The sequence below is a fragment of the Meleagris gallopavo genome, chromosome 4 (assembly GCF_000146605.3).
Source record: "Meleagris gallopavo isolate NT-WF06-2002-E0010 breed Aviagen turkey brand Nicholas breeding stock chromosome 4, Turkey_5.1, whole genome shotgun sequence".
Lineage (NCBI taxonomy): Eukaryota > Metazoa > Chordata > Aves > Galliformes > Phasianidae > Meleagris > Meleagris gallopavo.
In genome coordinates, this window is record NC_015014.2 from 38,585,589 (window position 1) to 38,605,887 (window position 20,299).

Genomic DNA, 20,299 nt, shown 5'->3' on the forward strand with positions numbered 1-20,299 from the left:
AAAAAAACACCTGTTCAAATTCCTCACATTATAGGGACCTTCTGCAATCTAAAGCAGTAATCAGTTTCTCTTGCTTGATTGCTGCTGCAGCAGAACTCCAGTTCCTGTTCCCTGGAAGCTAAAAGCTGTCCACAGAGCCCTTGCATGTGATGTACGCACAGCACTGCCCATACGTTCAGTGATGCATGAGATAAAGGGCGCAGACATCTAGTGCTTCTACCGTTTTGCCAATCACTGCTTTGCAAAGTGGGACTGAAATGATTTTGTGATCTCTAAGTGGAGGTCAGAGATGGCTTCCGGAGAGGAAGGCAGCAGGGAAAGAACACAGAGAAGATGGAGCATCTACATGAGTCTGAATATGTCCTCTGAATTGTCTGAAACATAGCTTGAATTTGGAGCATCACTATTAAGTATTATACAGTATCATAAGTATCATACCACATGCTGTGTGAACGCAAGACGAGCACTGTGCCTTGGAAGTGGTTATAACTTTTTAGTGTTATCAATTTCCTTGAGTCATATAACTTGGTGGTCTGGTTCAGATTCAGCAAAGACAGTTAAAAGGAAATCCTTTATTCATGTGCTGCTTTTTGCTCTGTTGTTGTGGGTGATATTTTTTGTCCCATTTTTTACATATACTTTAGCAGGGGTAATCCCAACCTGGCAGCAAGCCTGCAAGAGTGAGGGAAGTAGCAGGAGCTGTAACTTTTCTGACTGCATTTCTGTAAGCCTAAGTAAGTCATCAGCAGTGTACTGTACTTATTATAGATAAGCAAGGATTTCAGTTCATGTTCACAAGCTGTCAATTCAACCTGTCAAGTCATTCATAATTTTTATGTGCTTTATTTCATTTAAGTTCCATCTTTAGAGCTTGCTGCTGTGTATTACTGATCTACTAATGAAGCAGTAGCTATACAGTGTATCTTTCTGATTCATGCAGATACAGGAGAAGTACAAATCAAACATTCATTTGACCTGTGTATGAGCCAGGCTTGCATGTCTAGTCAGAAAATGATCAGTTCAGCTGAAATGGGGAGTGTCTAGGTTATTGTACATCTCAGCACTGAAACTGTTGGTTCTGGTTGATTTGCTGGTGGAATTATTCCAAATGCAAAAGGAATCGAGGGATAATCGTGGCAAGCTGGATGCTCTGGGACCAGGAGGTGTAGGGATGATGCCTGGCCATACAGCTTGCCACAGCTCCATGGAGCATCAGGAGGGATTCCCACAGGTAGCATAGCCCACATCCATTCTCCTGTTTCAAAGGCAGGAGGCAGGGGAGGAGAGCAGGGAGATGCTGATAGCAACACACTGGCATTGGACATTGGCTGAGCTCAGGATTAGCTGGGAGACACTGACATTAGAAGGAAAGTTTCCAATAAGGTTCTTCCACGTGCTGTTCTCAGCTGCCAGCTACTTACCTAAGTCAGTACAGTTCTCCTTCACTACTGTTTGTTCCAACTGTGCCAAATGCTGATGAGCTAATTCTTGGCTCAACAACAGTGAGTAATTTCCTGGTAATTAATTTGTTTTCTCTACACCTGACTTGAATTTTTTCAGATAATTTGCAGGTTAGGTAACCCCTCAGAATCAAATAATTTTAGGGGGTACCCAGGAGTACAATCAGTAATGGTTATTTTGACTCTGGCTTCACTTGGTCTCTTTCTTTCTCTCTCTCCTGGCGTTCAGGTTTCTTTGCTATTACAGCACTTTGCATATAATTACCAACAGCTTCAGGTTATAATTATATCGTCACTTAGTACATTTGTAATGAGGAAAGAATGAACAAAGCAGTGAATTAAATATGTGAAGACTGTTGGTGTTGCTTGCCTTTTGCTCTCCTGCCACCTTCATTAATATATTGCAATGTTTTTGAGGAGCTACCTAGAAAAACAGCTACTGTGTACATGTAAGCTCAAGACCTGAGAAGCTAAAAGGAAAAATAAACAAGATGAGCAAAACACTCTTCAGCATTTAAGAGATTTAAATGTGGACTTTAAAAATTGCTGCAATCATTTGAGTATTTATTTTCACTCAGCATTTTCAAAAGACAACAGCAATGAGCTAATGTTGCAATAAGTGGTAGGACACCTATTGATCTCAGTAAGAGACTGAAGTCAGTACCAGTTACTCATAATAATGCCACAGGATGCTTGCTGTTTGCACAACAATTTGGGAGTTAAACCATTAGGACTGTCTTTTGTTCTCCAGATCGAACAACTGTGGAGTCTGGATTAGTTTCCTCTTGTGGCAACCAACAAACAATATGGTTGAAAAGACTACGTTTTGCCACCATATATGTGGAATGTTTAATGTTTGTCTCTGGGAAATCAGTAATTACTCTAGTTTATAAGCAGTACAAATCAAAGTACCAAATAAACCTGTGAATATTGTTTAATTAATATGTTAGTGTGCAGATGTCTACTCAATTGCATATGTATGTGCGTATAGTTTCAGAATGAAGAGGTTAAACTGTGTAATACAGCAATGACAAAGAAAGCAATGTGTCTTAGCTGCATAACTCAGCGGGTGAGCATAAGCTTTAAAGTGTTTTGCATCCTTTTTCTTCCTCTGATGGACTGTGGTACATCTGTGCTGATGCTGGTTGCAGTGCAGATTGCAGTGATGTGTTATCAAAGTATGCACCAGTTCAGCAACAGGCTGAGCTGGAACATATTGTAGCACTGGTGCCTGTGTGTGTAGCTTTGCTTCTTCACTTGTGAATCTGGTGCTCCTACAGAGACCTGTGACTGTAGATTTCGTACAGTTCAAAGGCCAGATTTTGGGTGATGTGAGTGAGTAATCTTAGAACTAAGGTTGCAACAGCTAGTTTTCAATATCATTCCGTGATATTTTCTTCTTTCAGATGAATATATCAACAGCACCTTTGCAGGGCACTGGATCATTGCTAGGAACGTTGGTCAGTTTTTTACATTCCTACGAACTGTAGGAGAATATACACAAAAGAAACAATGGCTTGGAATATCTTAACAATTTCATGTTACTGTGAGGTCGAAGAGAGCTATCAAACTTCTATTCTTGAGACTCCACAAGTTTAAAGCATAATAGAGTTGTATAGTTGGACAAGCCTGGTACAGGAGCATTATTTATGTCTAGTGTCTGCTAAGGAAAACTGTGAGTAAGATATTGCTGAATATACGAAATAGCATTGAAAAACTTGAAATTGTAAGTTCCATTAAGAGTGTCTGCTATAACTCTGAATGTAGTGTAAGCCTGTGTAGAACATGGTTTTCCTGAGTACATTCACTGAGCTTATAGTTATCAATAAAGATTATGAGTATTTAATAAAACTGGTGCTTGTGACATATTTCAAGTCAATATGGGGAGATTAGAATTTGATAGGGTAAATGGAGATATTTCTGAAGATTGATCTTTCTAGTAATATTGCTCTAGATCGGATAGGCATCTCTATAGTGCAAGTACGGGTTTTGCAAGATGAATGTGAACCTAATTTTTAAATAAAAGCAACTTAGAAGGTCAATTTGGTTTAGCAACAACTTTAAAGATAAATGAATTAGCTAAAAAATAATTAGCAATAGAGGTTGTAAATAATGTACTATTTCTTCATATTCAAATAAACACCTCCCAGTGTAACCCTTAAGTACAAGGGTAGTTGTTACTTGTTACCCTCAAGTGCAGAAGAAGGTGTGAAGGTAACAAAAATAAAACATGAACGGAAACTCGAGTTGACATTTCTGAAATACACAATTTTAGTGAGATTTCTCTCAAAATATCTACATGAAGAGTATTGAAAGAAAAAAAAAAAAGTACATATTCATCTGTCACTTCCTGACCAACTAGGGGGAAATAGAAGTTAGACTGGTATGGCTAAGTTAGAATCATCATTCTTCTGTATAGTAGCCATAATACTCTTTTGGCAAAAAATTTACTCACAGAGAGAATAAAATACTTGATTGTAGCATTGCCTGATTGTGGACTGGTTGGCTTTCCAATTCAAAGAGTATGTGAGCATAATTTCATTCTCACTCCACCAAATTGTTTTCTTGCTCAGATTTTTCAGTGCAGGAAGACATAAGGAATTTTTTAAACATGGTCAAAATGCTTGTTTTCATTTCTGAGAACTGCTGCTGCAGTAAAAGCTGCGAAATAATCCTGCAGTGATGAAATAATGTAGGTGAAGTTTGGTGAAAATCTACGTGCAAATAAAATTTTATAACCGCAGAATCTGAGGTGGGTGTGTGTGTGTGTGTGTGTGTGTATATTACTGTACTTACTTGTCTTAAAAGACGGGTCACAGGGACATCAGCTTACATGCCAGTTTATTTTTCTATAAAGATTGCGGCATTAATTGTCTCTTACATAGCTAACATCCTTCAGAAGGACTGCAAATACCAGACTGCTAAGTACTGGGCCTCATGCCTTAAACCTGTTAGGCTTCTTAAAGCCAAAATTACTTTCTGTGAAACCAGATCTGGTAGAGTTCTCTGAGTTAATGGTAATCCTGTGGAGATGGCGATGATAATGAGCCCCTCAGTAATCCATCTATTACCTGCAAGGCTAAAAGAGGAGAGATTACCTCCAATTCAAAGCTTTCTATCTGTACCTGAACTTGAAAGCTGACTAAGTATGAATCTGAATATGAAACAAGCACCTCAGTTTGTTTCTCCCAGCAGCCAAATTACAAAATTGTTCTTGCTCTTTCTCTCTCTATGGCTCTATGAATACTCAGTATTTTAAAGTGATCAAATTATTGTGATTTTCAAGATCACTGCTATTGATTAGCTAATCAAAACTTTTCTGGACTACTTGATGACTTGCTTTTATGGAAATCTAAGCATACATTTATAACAAGAAAATGTGTTCTGCTTATATTTTCTACCAAATTCCATTTAATCATGTATAAATTGCTCAAAAAAAAAAAAAACAATAAACCCAAAACATTGAGTTCTGTGTGAGTTTTCCTTCAAATAATCAAATTAGTTAGTTTATATATAGGTAGAGTCTGAGTCGTCGTTGTTTTTACAGAATTGAAACAAACCCCAATATTGTGAATATTAAAGTCATGAAAACAAGCTAGCAAAATAATTAATTTATAACTATTTCATACCAGCTTTCATATTTCAAATTTTATGCACAATGCATAACATTCATAGATAGCAGCAATATCTTTCCAGTGTGGTCTCTTAGTAAACAATCTTTCAGTAAAACCATGATAAATAAAGTACATTTGATAGATAAATTAATGTTGCAAAAGCTAATGCTCTGCTTAATGGATGTACAACTTTGCCATCATCCATTAATTTGTATATGAATGAGCTGTAAGTATTGGTGATTTTTGAGTCAATTATACTGCAGCTAACCATGACATGAAAAGCGCACAACAAAACAGCCTCCTTGAAGTTGCAGTAATGGTGAAAAACAGGACAGGTAATCCTGAAGGATTATTTTACTGGCTCATAAATCCAGATGAATGCTGACAAGGCTCAGCTCTGAGAATGACAAACCTCCTTTTCTCTTGTGATGTTTACTTGATGATGCCAGGTTAATGATCTTATTCCATTGAAGTTCTTCCAGTGTTGTCATGTGAGTCTGTCTGTTCTGAGTTTTTATATTCATCCTTAAGCTACTACAATGACTTTTCCAGCCTTGGTACATCTGACAAGAGTCATTCCGAAAGTTCTCTTTTCACTGAGAAATTTGAATCTAAATATTTGCTATTTGAATCTGTGGTTCTATTGTTTCTAAGAGTTTGCACTAATGAACACATTTCAAAAGAATGCTTAATATATTTGTTAATGCTTCTTTCTACCACTTTTGGTTGGAAAGGATGCAAAATGAAGATGCTAAGAGGTGTCTTTCATGTACTTTCTTCTTGCTATACTATTAATAGAACTTTAGTAATGATCAGATCATTATTAAGGTGTTCGGAGAATTTTGTCATTCTTTCTGTGTGTAAAACCCATACCTCCAGTGATTTAGTATCCTTCCCTTAGGTATGCATATTATATTGCTTTAAAGAGGTTGTTACTGAGCGTGGTATTGAAGGTAGAGGAACAACTCCTTGTCTATTGTTATTAAAGTACTTACATTCGTATCATATTAATGTGGCTATATTGACTGTATTTGCTTGAGCATTATTTCTGACTCTGTTTTATCATCAGTGAACTTTGCACATCTGCTGCCCAGCTCTCTTATCCTTAATGGGAGCTTCAGTGGTCCCCTTTGACGACTTTGTTTTGCCTAGACAAGAAATTGTGTTATCAACAAAAGTTACAACTTCATTTTTCACTTCTTTCTACATATGAAGAAAATCTGCCCATAGGTAGATAGCTAAAATCATGTATAAATAATATCAATGTAATAAAACCACATGTATGTAATAACTGCTACTTTTGTTTGGATTGTCTGGCTGTTCTATTGAAGTTTTATTTTTATGCTGAAGACCTGATGTATACTGATACTTCATTTCTATCTTTTTTTTATCAATAGCAAAATTTTCCTACCTCTAATTATTTTGATATTTCAGTTGTATTTCCAGAGATATTTATTTAGAGAAATGTATCTGAATTTGCATAAAGGTATAAAATCTATATTATTAGTTGCAACAACAGATTGGTTAACAGAGAAAATGCTGGGAGACTGCTTTTTTTTTTTTTTTAACCAGTAAAGAGGCTGGTATTCTTTTTAGCATGTCCATTGTATTTGTGACCATCATCTTCACACTTATATCATGACAGATCAATATGGTGTATATACAAACATATACTAATCTACAGTATATGCTAATCTGCTAATCTATAAACTAATAAAATACAAAATCTGTGTAGCCCCTTTTTCTTCTAAACTAGATTGATTTTTGGTGCTATGTAGATATATAAATACTGTCTATGACAGTTTATATTGTTTAAAAGGTTAAGTGCATGGTAACGTTGTGCTTCCCATTTTTCATGTCTGAACATCAACATGATGCATACTGTATTACTGTTCATTTTAAGTTGGTGGGTAATTGTCACTAGTCCAATTGGTAAAAACTTTGCTGATATAACCGGATATGTAACCTCCTACTTCCTAGGAGCAGATCAATATGGCATTAGAGTCCTAACTTTTTCTTTCCTTTCAGCTTGACTTGTCCTGATCTACTTACCTTGTCATCTGCTGTTATCTCTGTGTTGAGATCTTAGTATTGAAACTGAGTTATAGAGGAGTCTTTGCATTGTGTGTTTACAGAATCATTAAATTACAGCTTGATGTGCACTTCTAGTAAAAAAAATTTAACACTGAATGATCTTCTGTTTACCTTACTTTTACCTTCTAGAAGTACAAACAGAAATAATACTGAAAATATTCACAGAAAAGAAATATTTTCCTACTGTCATTATAAATCCTACTTTGACAGGCCTTGAATACTTTTCAAATATTAATTGGATAAACACTGGTTTCTTCATTGTGATTTGTTTAAAACTGCATGGTGAATTAGCAAAACATAGGAAACTGACCTTGTGTAAAAACACTGATACCAAGGTGATACGGGATAAAAGGGTACATGAGCATTGATATTAATGGAATTTTGTTTCATAGTGTTCAAAAATACGATCCTAAGCTTTTTATTTCTCATTTCACTAATGCTATTATTTTAATTTTGCCTTTTTGTGTACTTGAATCTTAAAAGAGGAGCAGGCTGTAAATGACCAAGAAGGGGAGACTATTTGTGAAAAGTCAGATTTTCAAGCCAGACTTGTACTTGAAGTGAGACTGCAGTGGGAAATATCCCTTGATCTTGACAAATGGACTTTGAGGATACTTTACTCACTATGCCCATTCATTGCATTATTTTTGCCTACAGAAATTTGAAATGAGATAATGATGAGTCCAGAAAGGTGAATAGCTCAGTGTTATAGGACAATTCCTTTTCTTCTACATTTGCATGCAAATTGATCTAGAAATTCATCAGCTGACTCTGTTAATGAGGTCAAGAAAAACATGCAGAGTTAATCAAACTCAGCTATAGCTTTTATTGGTTAACTGTCTCCAGGGATGAAAACTTAGGAACGCAATTTTTCTTCTGTGCATGCAGAAACACCTTACCAAAAGAGTGGTATCGGAATTTAGTTTCATTTAAGAGCTGCTTGTCTTTTCCCTTTTGCACAAAAGTTACCCATCCATGTCATTCTTGTCATTTTAATTGAACTTGTAGACATGACTGGCATGTGGTAGAATTTACTCTGCCTGTATAACAATAATAAATTATTGCAGAAGGTTTGATAAAGAAACCTGGGAATTTCCAGAGAAGAATGGTAAGGAACTACGGGGTAGAGAGGAAATATAGCTTCACCTGCCAGTCAGCTTCTCTGTTTTATGCATTTATTCTTGTCATTTTGCAGCCTGTTGTTCCTTAATTATTCTAGACACTATGCCCATCATATTCTGAATTATAACTATTAATCAAATGGTTCAATCTTTTCCAGTCTGCCTTTCAGACAGGATAACGTTCTTAGTTATTTTTACAGCTCCTCTGGTTTTTCGCCATTTACTCGCGCTCTGAAGTGCAATGTAGAAATAAGATTTATCTGCTTGAATCCTTGACGGATATTAGGGAGGAAATTAATTTTAACTTTGAATCTGATTATCCCTAAAAGATTAATTGACATTGCTAGTTGTGACCATGTGGCCTGAATAAAAACTATCATGGAGAACGCCTGGATTCATAACTATTCTAAACAAAGTTCTGCTGTAGTACATATATTCATGAGAATTGTACTCACAGTGGCCTCCCAAGTTTAAGATGCAACTGGGAAAAAACTGGGTGCTCATTTAAGCACATGTGTAAGTGAAAATAGTACTGAGAGTTTGAGAGATGTGATTTTAATTATGCAGTGAGAGGCTGTGCAAAGTCTGTGGTTGAAAAGGAAGAGTCAGAAGCAACAAAAATTAGATAATTTTTATGCCATCTTGCATAGTTTTTAGATTTTAAGTAATGAGGACTGTCTTGTTTTCTGATTATGAAATGAGTCTGTATTAGCCATTTTTTTAAGTGTTTATAATTATTTTAATATTTCATTTTCAAAAGATAGTAAAACAATCTAGCTGAGATGGAATTTAGATTTCTGAACCAAAAGTAAAAGGTATGTGGATGTTATAGCAGCTGTCAGAACCTTTAGATATGTTCATAAAGGCTTCCACACACATTTAGAACCATTTCAAGCAGTTAGATACCCCCTTTTCTTCGTGGCAGGTGTGAGGTAAAACAGTGCCCAAAGTGACCTGGCTTTATCTGATAAATGTGCTGGGAGCAGATCTGCTCCACAGCAACAGTCCCTTGGCAAATCTCAGCATTCCCATCCATTGCACTATTCATATGGCCAGAAGTTGAAATAATGATAGTGAATTCTGCCTGAACAGTTTATGTATTTTTCTTTAGACAAAAAGACACAAAATAAAATTAGCCTCAGCAGAGATCAGATGAACAGATTGTCCCCTGCCATGGTACCAAGGAGAATATCATAACTGCTTGGATACTGAGTAGTACTTCTTCAGTAGTCATGAATGTTGTCAAGATTAAGAGTATTATTTAGAGATAATAATAAGTAAATTAATTTAGGTGGAATGGTGTCTCAAATTCTAGAGATGCTACTAAAAATGTGCAAGGTTTTCACTTTGAATAATAGGCCTCTGAAATTAGCCTGAGTTCATAGGTAGTAGAATCAGATACGGTAAATTCTTGGAAACTAGCAGATTATAAAGAATGGGAGGTGGCAATAGGATGAAAGTGGACGTTGATCAGAAATAACTGCAGTACTGAAGCTGAAGAAAACAACACCAAGGTAGACAAGATGCAAAAATTAAAGTTCCTAGGAAATAACCTTATCTTTGTGATTGTATAAAAAGACAAAATCTTAGCAATACTGTTCAGAAAGAATGGACAAACTTTTGAACTAAACCTAAAAAGATTTAGGGAAAGCTCCAAAGCAAAAATGAAGTCCAGACAAGCGTGACTCTAACGCACTTCTGTTGGCCCTTATGGAGTAAAGGGAAATCTTGAGTCAGAATAGTATTTCTGTTTTATCTATATTCAGCCTATGCTAACATATACAACACCACAGGACTTTTCAGCAAGACAGACTGTGAGTTTAGTTGAGAGTTACTGAGAGAGAAAAGTTTGGGATAGAAAAATGGATCCATATGTTGTCAAAACAACAGTAAAATTATCTATGCTAAAGATCTAGTTAACAGGTATAGGGCTGTAACTTTCATTGAATATAGTTTGGACAAGCTGTATTTTAAACTTGAAATAAGTATCCAAATATTATTTAAGCTCACTATAGTGATTGGGAAGGAGAATATGAAAGGCTTGGTTTTGCTACCACAGACTTGTAAAACAAAATGTAGTTCTTGTATCAGTGGCATTAGCTTGTTTTTATTTCTGTAAGTAAAAGAATGCTCTATCTCTCAAAATCTGAATAGATATATATTCGGATTATGCATGTGAGAAGTTTCTTATTTCATACTTCATAATTAGAACTAAAGCCTTTGATAATGTGATAAGTGGTCCAAAAGGGGGTTGCTGTAATAATGTCTAAGTAATTACCTACTGTATAATAAAAAAAAAAAAAGAGGAACAGACACCTGCATAATGCAAGCCTTTGGAACAGATGTGCCCCTATTAATACACATGAATTGCCTATTAAAACTCTGTGGTGACATACAACATTTTCCGCTTTACAAAGGATACCCTCCCTAACCTTCAGTTTCCATATAATTATAAGCAAGAAGAATATAGAAATGGTGTGACTTTCCTCTTTTGTCCATTGTGCAGAAAAACATGTATCCTTAGCCCTCCGAGATTTTAAAGTTGCAATTCTGCTTCTCCTGTCTTTTGTTGTTTTGTATGGAATATTTATTTTCAGAAGATGTGACAGTAAATATCATTCAATGAAAATATTTTGTCAGTAAAGAAATTCAGTACTACAAACATCCTGTTCTGATTATTATGGATATAACAAGCAATGTGGTATGGAAGAGTTTTCTTACAAATATCAAAATAACAGTCACAGAACTGTGTCACAATTAAAAGTGAGCTACTTGAAAATATACTTCAGGAGACAGACAACTCATACATTTATTAATTAGGATATTATTTTATATATTAATAGCCATTTCCTGACTTCAGCATGTTTCACTAGAGATAGGCTGTGAAGTTTCATTCTATGTGAATGCACGTACAATATTATGCTTATAGCTGGTCCCATAAATTTTATTAGTATTACTCATATCTTTAAAATTAGGTTTATGCGTTTGCAAAATAGATGTCTAAAGTATTACATATGTATCTCACTCCCTGATAGACACTGCTAATATAAACCATGTCTAAAAATTAAGTATTTTTCCATAGAAAAATATTTTAAAATCTTGGATTGAAAAAAACCATTTGGGGAAGAATGAGCAAAATGGAGGAAATTAAACAAAATAATCTGATATGAGTTCAGTTGTTTTTTGGGTTTTTTTGGGTGCACATGAAGAACATAACTGAAATGTTATGGAAAAAAAGGTTTGCCTGCTATTTGGCCTGGCTAATTCTGCGTTCATATATCTTATTTCCCTTTTTTTACGGTGAAATTTGAATGAGGGAATACTCTGGACGCTGTGCATTTTCTTTATTTATTTGAGGTACTCAAACACTAATGTAAAAAAGGAGCTATCTCGAATGCAAATCTTCCATGTTCAAAACTATGCATATGAAACCCTTACAGCACGTGTAGTACTGGGACATTCACATTCATGGTAATTTTTTTTGGGGGGGGGTGTAAACTCTACTGAATGGATTAATTGAATGAAGATGAAGAGTTTTAATATTCCTTTTCTACAATCTATTTCTGAGTGTTGATGGGCTCCTGCAAACCACCTTGTTCAGTTTTCCCCCATACTGCAAAGGTAGATGAAGAGTTGGGGCAGTTCATAGCAGTAGAGCGTACTACCAGGTCCATCTTCTAATTCCCATTTCATACAGCATGGTTAGAGCAGACGGACTGGAGGCCTGAAGATGGGCCCCAAGATATACAGCCATGCAATATTAATAATCTTCCTTCAGGATTAAATACTTCATCTTTCTAGGTGGAATAAAAACACTGAACTGTGACTAGCACTGAGATAATCTGCCTGCATTTACATAAAGATGGAAGAAAAAACTATACCAAATGTGAGTTTTCCTCCAGCCCTGAAATGAAGCTTGGGGTGGGGTAGGGTAACACCTACACCTGCATTACCACTGTCAAGGCTTCCCTGCTTCTGGTTTTGTTTATTGGGAGTACAGGAAAGCAAGGCTGGCTGGTAGTACTGAAAAAGGAAATCCCCGTTAGAACTTTATTCATGACAGACAGTGATGCCTTGAGTGAGAAGGGCTGTACTGGCCCAAGACTATGCATCTAATCTTTCTCTGTTGTTAAAAACTGCATGAAACTTCTAGTTTTCAGTAACGCAATCTAGTTTCAGGTGTTTTGTTTTTTTAATGCAATTTTACTTTATTCTTTCCAAAATTCATGATAAGCTGAATTCATTCAGCTACAAGATGATGATTAAGTTAGAGTGCATAAACAGAAAATGTTGACCACAGATGATTCCATTTGGGGTAACAGGAGTCTTCCTTTCAGAACAATGTGTTGTGCATTTCTGAAATATATTTGACAGCATCAGAGCAATACAGTGAAGTCAAAAGACAGTTGAGGTTTAGATATTTTCCATGTCTAAAATATCTTTATTGTGACAAGTAGTGATTAGATGAAAAAGGTCAAACTGAATGTTATATTATGCACTGTAGTAAATGTAGAGAGATGTTAAAAATATATTCACAGAGAGCATGTGTATATTCATTCAGTGAGAACAAATATATTCAAATATATACAGGAAATTTACTTCATCTAAGTTGTTCTGAACTAAAGTACTCACCATTAAAAAGTCAGCAGTTGTTAATGTTTATCAGACAGTGGGAATGAGAATACCTCAACTTTGCTTTCCACTTGGAGTAAAAATATTCTGTAACAACAGTAACAATGAATAAAAAGAGGCATATATGGAGTTAGGGATCTTTTGAAGCAGGTTTTGCAACTTGCTGTGTAGCTAATTGCACTTCAAGATTTTAAAAATTGGTAGTGTCTGCATGAAGACAATGTGATAGCTGCTGCTACTCTGCCTGAGGGTCCTGCTAAAGGATGTTACAGACAGTAGATCTCCTCCTTCCCTTCTCCCTATTATTCGTTCTCACAGTAACTTTCCTGTTGACTTCTGTACCAGACTTGACATTTTTAGGGCTCAATTCTCTTGTTACATCAGGTGTCAGATGCTTTTTGAGATTCCTCTGTGTGTATCCATAGCACACGTATGGATCTGATGAATGAATAACTTGGATCTACAAGAGACCTCTGCCTTCTGAAGTTGCAGCCAGAATCCAGGCTTGCTGTAAGGTATTTCCTTAGAGCACTGCAACTCAAGTACCACCATGTTATAGGGACAACATGTACAAGTGGGAGACTAAACTGAGCTCATTGTGATTTTTTAATTTATTTATTTTTTTTTTTTATGTGTAGTGAGATGTAGTTAAGACTTCATCTGCTTTCTATCCCTGCTTAGCATCTGGTCTTACTGTCAGAAGTAGCCTGCTTATGCTCAAGTACGTATAATCCATACCACAACAGGAGTTGTAAATTAATAAATTTGTGCATGGTCTGCTGGTGGCAAACTCTAACTCAGATAATTTAGGAGTATGCATTTATGTACTTACTTTTCTGTGGCTTATTCACTCTGTTCATTGCTATTGCCCTCAGGGACACATTTTCTCTCAAGGATTTGTCATCTGTCATCCAGAATTCATCATAATTTTGTTGTGCGTTAGATTTGACACAACTGTGATGAATACCCAAGTTGCTGCTGCTTACCCATTCTGTGAATGCTGCTTAAATTTGTACAGTCTGCATTATCCTGGTGACGCATATAATTTTGATACCACTTTTTTAATCTAGAAGGCTGAACATGTCCTTCTTTGGTCTCTTGCCAATTGTAGTGAGCTTTGCTTTCCTGAATCACAAGTGATCCTCAACAGAAAGCTAATACATGCAGCTGAGAACTCAGCTGACCAGAGCGGTTTTCCTTAAGTTGATACATCAGAGAGATAGGACCTTCTTTTCTGAATTTGCTCCTGTCTCAGAAGGAATAATTTCAGAAAGTTAATTCATGTCACCATGTTACTGCTTCCTTGTCAGTAAATGAGAATAATCTCCCCTATATGTAGCCCTATACATAAGAAGACTTCTTGACTAAAAAGAGAGACTTTCTGCAAGATAGATAAGATACGTTACTGTGATGAGATCTGATAAGCCATACATGCATCTACAGAAACAAAAAGTTATGTATGCAACAGAGTCCAGTATTTACTTTCACAGCATGGAAGAAGATATATGAATTTATTTCGTACAAGTGAGTATTCTTTCTCAATTAGAGATGCCATGCTCCTAGGTACAAGCACTCATCAAATACAGACTGTATCTGCAGCTACCCATGCCACATACAAGATGGGACTGTGAGATCTTTCTGATGCAAATTGGAGAATGATTCCCTGTGTTCAGCGCTTCCCAATGCTTTTATTTTTACTACATACAGTTAAAGAAATATTCTTTTAGTGCATGTTTGTAAGAATTGAGTGCATTATAAAGTTGTACTTGACTGTACCTTGTATAAGGAATAAGTTGGTTACTTTGTGGATCCTTCTCTGATTGTAATGATTTGTATCTAGACCTAGAAATATGGGATTAATCATTGCCATAGTTCATTATATTGAACGCATTGTTCAAAACAAAGATGACAGAATGAAAAGGCATCATTCAGCTTAAGGGCACCATTGTTTCAACTGAATATGAAGCTCTTGAGGTGTTCCTAATATTTTACTCTTTGGGGTCAAAGCAATTAAGGCAATTCTCCGTGGAACCAATGCATTTACGTGCTCTGTATAAAGTGTTAAAAGCTCCAGTGTCATCTTTTGCATACTTACAAATACATTCTTCTTTCCTGAAGGTTTAGAATTAATGTATTGTTTGCATCTTTATACCATTAGTATTAATATTCCAACATGTAGTTTAGGCTGGCAAGGTCATTGTAAGGTATATCTGATGGCTGCTTATCTTTAAAGAAGGAAAGAGCAGAAGATTCTAGCTTGCTGCTAAGTTCTGTGTTTTATAGCAACGGTATTATAATGGTAATATGCTATTACAATTAAAATGGGAGGATAATGTCTACTGACATGTTATCTTAATGAATTAATATGAACTTTCCTTAATTAGATATCTATATCCAGATAATATTTCCAAATGAAAGTCATCCTATGTATTGCAGGGCTTGGGTTTTGTAACTGAATGCTGCATATATCAGTGTCTGTTGCATAACAGATGTGATTAAAGATCACTGAACAAGGAATTTTTCACATAATAAACTTGATCCTGTACCCCCATCTCAAATAAAATTACGGTTGTCTTGATGGGCAGTTGGTTTGCATACATTTTTAATAATTTATTTTTATCAGTGTTTGAAAGAGAGTAGTTGGCATTTCACTTATAGAAGAAAATTGCACAGTGAAATGATGGATGTTTCACCAGAATCTGTAAATCTGATAAAACTGTAAGATATGTGGTTTTCCTCTTCCATATTCTGTCTCCATTAAAACACTCCAAGAGTGTAATAAGGGCAATAAAATTTAGAGCTTTTTAAAGCAAAGGTAGTGCAGTTGAGCTCATTGTGAGCTGTAGGTGTAATAGAAATTGTGCCTCAGTGTTTTAAGATGAGTCTTGATTTCCCTCTTCTGTGACAGAACAATAGATACTAATCTATTTTCTTTATGAGGTTATTCTTCCAATGAATTAAGCATAGCAGAGATACATATCTGACATGTGAGAAAGTGAAGCCTGCCATGTGAAAGAGTAATCAACAGAATAGTCTCACCTAAAGGGCCAGGTTGTCAACCCCGTGCACTCACTGACTAACCACCCTGGGCCCTGAAGCTGCAATAGGAGAAATAGGAATGAATTCTCTCCAACGCAGCACTGCACGGGCAGGTTGAGGCTGTGACCTCTGCTACAGCCTGGGGGTAGCAATAGCTCCTGTTGCTTATGAGACCCCTGTTCAGAGGCAGAACTGGTTGCTGCTTTAGCCGTAGGGTAACAATAAGTCCTGTGGCACTTGAGACCCCGAATCCCATGTAGAGAGAATACTTGGTGTAGCTGTAGGCATGAAGTCAGAAAATGTGCCCTTCCACCTTTTTAGCTTAAATCCTATCCTCATTCTGTGGAGTGGTGTAGTCGGGTCTTCTGTGCCTCATTCTGTACTTGTGCTTGTATATGTGTGTCTGGGATTGCGTAAGCATGCAAGAATTCACTAAAAGGAGTGTGAATAAAAACAATTTAATGCTAACTATTGGGATTACTAGCTTTAATTTCAAGTATATAATTAACTGCTTTGAAATCTGAGTGGTAGGACTCCACGCAACTACAATAATTCAACAGCTAGTCACTTCATTAAGTATTACAAGGCAGAATAGGATCCAGCCCCTCTGTGGGTGTGTAGCTGGCAGGAAAGAAAGAAGCATATATTCTTTTATACTTAGCCTTGAATAATATGGCTTCAGGAAGCTATGAAGCTGAATTGTAGCAGTCTAATTGATTAATAAAGAGCACTTTTAGACAGTATGTTTTAAAACCGCAAGACACATTCATTTTAATATAGGACTTCTGATACATAAGCATCTGTGTGATATGTATAACATTGGATGTAGGATGCAAAACTGAAAAAGTTAGGTAGATGCTGAGACCACAAAGGAAGTTACTGTGTTGTTGCAGCTTCAGCGGGGAAGGCTATGAAAAAGCTACATATTCTGACTTCCAAAATGCTGAAGAAAGTAGATAACACTCACTCCTTCTATGCAAGAATCCCATAATAGCCGAGGCTGATCAAATTGTTGTGAGATCTATTTCATTGTAATGGCACAATTCAATCTCCTTCTTTAATAAGAAGTTAATTCAGGCAGTCTCTTCAGCAGGGTTAAATTTCTATTCTCTTTTGTGCACTGCTGCATTTTTGCGTCGTCTTTTTGTTAAGAAATATGTCTGGGTTCATTGTGGACATTGTGTTGTGGGATATCACATGCACAGACTTCATCCAAGAAAAATCTTTTTGAATTAATAAGAGGCAAGTCAAGCTTCTACCTGTATACTTGAATATTTGCAATGATCTCATAGACTAACTCACTTTTAAATAAAAGATTGTCAGCAAAATTAGCAGCACTGTGGTTTGCTCTGTTTTTCAAAATTTCAGGCTCTCAAAACTAAGATCCTTTCTGTTCTGCCTAGGGCAACATAATCATAAGCTTGCTTCCTCAGCACAAATGTTCCCCTTCCCCTGATCACAAAGTTGTGACATTTAATTCATGCTGTTTGAATGTATGTACTTAGCTGGTGTAATCAGCACCAATGCTTTGCTTTCAGTGAAGCAGCACCAGCTAATATCTGACATTAGATTTTGATGAAAGAATGCAAGCTCTTCAGGGAAGCATCACATCCTTTACACACTGACATGAAGAGTTGTGGAGACTTGTTGCTCCACACTTCTGCATTTCATTTTGAAACAATAAATAGAAGGGCTAATTGAAGTGCTTTGTTTATCTGCATTTGCACCAAGTTATAGTGGTTGTGAAAAAGACATTAAACTTCTTAAGATTTGCTCCAACTTTAAATATATATTCATAGTTCTACAGCTTGAGTATAAGTTCTCGCAGGGAGCTTGTAATCGCTTTCTCATGCCCAAAACTCTTATTAATATTTTAGTATTCATTGACAAAAGCTAGCTAAAATGCAGATACTTTTACTCTTTTTGTCTTCCAGTTCTATTTCTTATTTCTCATCATTCTTTCCCATCAACGAAGAAATAATTACATGTATGTTTTTGTTATCCACTACTGAGTTTATGCATGTAGCTGTAAATTCAAAATGCTTGAGTCACCTATTTCAGCAAGCCAAATATGCACCGCGTTGATTTCTTGCTGAGTAGTATAGTCAGATAATAGGATCCAATTAGATTTTCCTTCATCTTTATTTTTCTTTTGGAACATCTTTAGAGCTGACTGAAGAAAAGAAAAGGATAAATGGCATAAAACTGGCCAACATCAGAGGACGTCCTACATCAAGTTACTTTCCTAGGTGATTTGTACTGCCTGAAAAGAGTAAAAGTCTCATTAAAAGAGAGAAGGAGCGAGGTAAGTTTCTTTTGACATTCTTTCTACACATGGTGAACAACTATGTCATTTCTAAGGCTGTCAAGATATTTGGCTTGTGTCACATCATGCTCCAGTGAGTGTGTAATGAATCTTGCATTGTTACCACTGCATGTAACTTTCAATGTAGTTTTTACTTTATTTAGTGGATGCATTTTGAATACCAACTAAATCATACACTCATAAATAGCTTTATAAGGCAAGTCCATTGTATTTAGGTTAAAGAATGGATATCCTGGTATTTTAGGGTTTGAAGCAGAGTAAGCAGGTGTCCTGTTCCAAGCACAGTTTGTAATGAACTATCTGGTGTAGGGAATCTGATTGACAGTAGGGGTGGACTTGATCTCTGGAGGTCCCTTCCAACACCTACAATTCTGTGATTCTATGATTCTGTGAACTATAACTTTGCACTGCAACTGGTGCTTGCAATTCTATAGAAACAGTAAAACTTTGCAACAGATTTTCTATATTCATGTTTATATTTTGATGTGACATCTCCTTTTGCAATTCATCACCTTTGTAACAAAAAAAATTATGTATGTATGAATTCCATGAAATATGAACTTAGTAATGTGAGATATGAGCTTTAAGATGCTGCCAGACTGAAGATCTCTCTCTCTCTATATATATATATCTGAAGATAACCTCTAAAATATGACGTTATTGAATTGTTTCTAAATCTGGCAACATTCCACATATAGCTTGAAATATCTGGATTTATATTCCCAGTGTTTCTGAATTCCTTAACAGCTACAGTTCCAGTGAAAATATACTGAGATTTAATTTGCCTGTAAATCTCCTCTGTCATATGCGAACATGTGACATTATTAAGGGTATTGTTTCTTTTAAAATACAAAAAGACACACTTTGCCTAGATTGTCTATGTAAAACCCCATGTGCAAAATACAAGAGAAATAAAGAAAATATGCCCCAGAATAATTGAAATAACTTTGATTATGAGCTGTGTAAAAAAAAAAACAGTGTAAGTATAAATAAGAGAAGGCAAAACAAAAGACCAGAGTCAGCGATCAGTTGATTACACTGAAATCAAGGATGTGAGTAGGTAGATAGTTTTGCCCAGATAGTTTTCACCAAAAGTGAGGGTTAAGTAAAATCTGCAGTGATGAGTAAGTGCTCTTCACTGAGAATTTTGTGTCAAGTTGCAAATAAGGATTTTGAATGGTAAATGTCAGCTTAGCAGAAGGGAAGACAATTCCCATGTGCCAATTGATATCTTGATCCTTTAAAGGGCAATTCCTTTCCTATTTTCTACAAAGTCTGGAAGGAGTATATGTTGTACACTTATATACCATCAGCTTTCAGTTTTGGTAATATAACTACTATTATGCAATAAGTGTAGTAATTATTTTCACATGTAGCTGATAGTGTATCTTTATGAAATGAAATTTGAATTTGATTTTTGAGCAACATACTTATGAAGGAAAAATGCTATCTGATACTCTTGTGTAAAACCTTCTGTTCTTTGTATTAATGTGTGATGAGTCTGATTTCTGGGTTCGGGTCAGCATCCTTTGTGTGTCTATTTGTTCACAAGTGCTGTTGTTTTAGTGTGAGAGAATGAGTATACTTGAGAGCAATAGTCAATAGTCTATAGCCATCAGGGAGAAGACATGTGGAGCAACTACTGTGGACATGGAGCACATCAGATACATGTTATTTAGCCCTATTTTCAGGTACAGGGGAACACAACTGATAAAAGCTGTGCAGAAGATATTTTGTAAAGCTAGGCTAACAGGGAGCAGACAGCCTGGGCTTCAGGGTCTTGCATAAGCTGTCCTGAAGAACTGAGTATAATCTGATAATGACTAGAAAGAGAGAGGAGCTGCTTACTATTTAGCTATGTGTATAATCAATGGATATACAGATGGTGTGTGTGTGTGTGTGTGTGTGTGTGTGTGTATATATATATATATATGTAAATATATATCCAGGAGCTTGGCTAATATAATTTATATTGGAGTAATGAGAGAAAGATGAGAGAAAGTCACTCACCCT

The 20,299-nt window shown here is 36.0% G+C and overlaps 1 long non-coding RNA gene across 3 annotated transcripts in view; it reads left to right on the forward strand.

Moving 5' to 3' along the window:
- The window catches only part of LOC116216568, a 114,279-nt gene that overhangs the window by 8,329 nt on the left and 85,651 nt on the right, over positions 1-20,299 (forward strand). For all 3 annotated transcript variants that reach the window (XR_004159620.1, XR_004159622.1, XR_004159621.1), the window contains exon 3: positions 18,128-18,265. This is a non-coding gene — a long non-coding RNA (uncharacterized LOC116216568). The remainder of the gene's footprint in view (positions 1-18,127; positions 18,266-20,299) is intronic.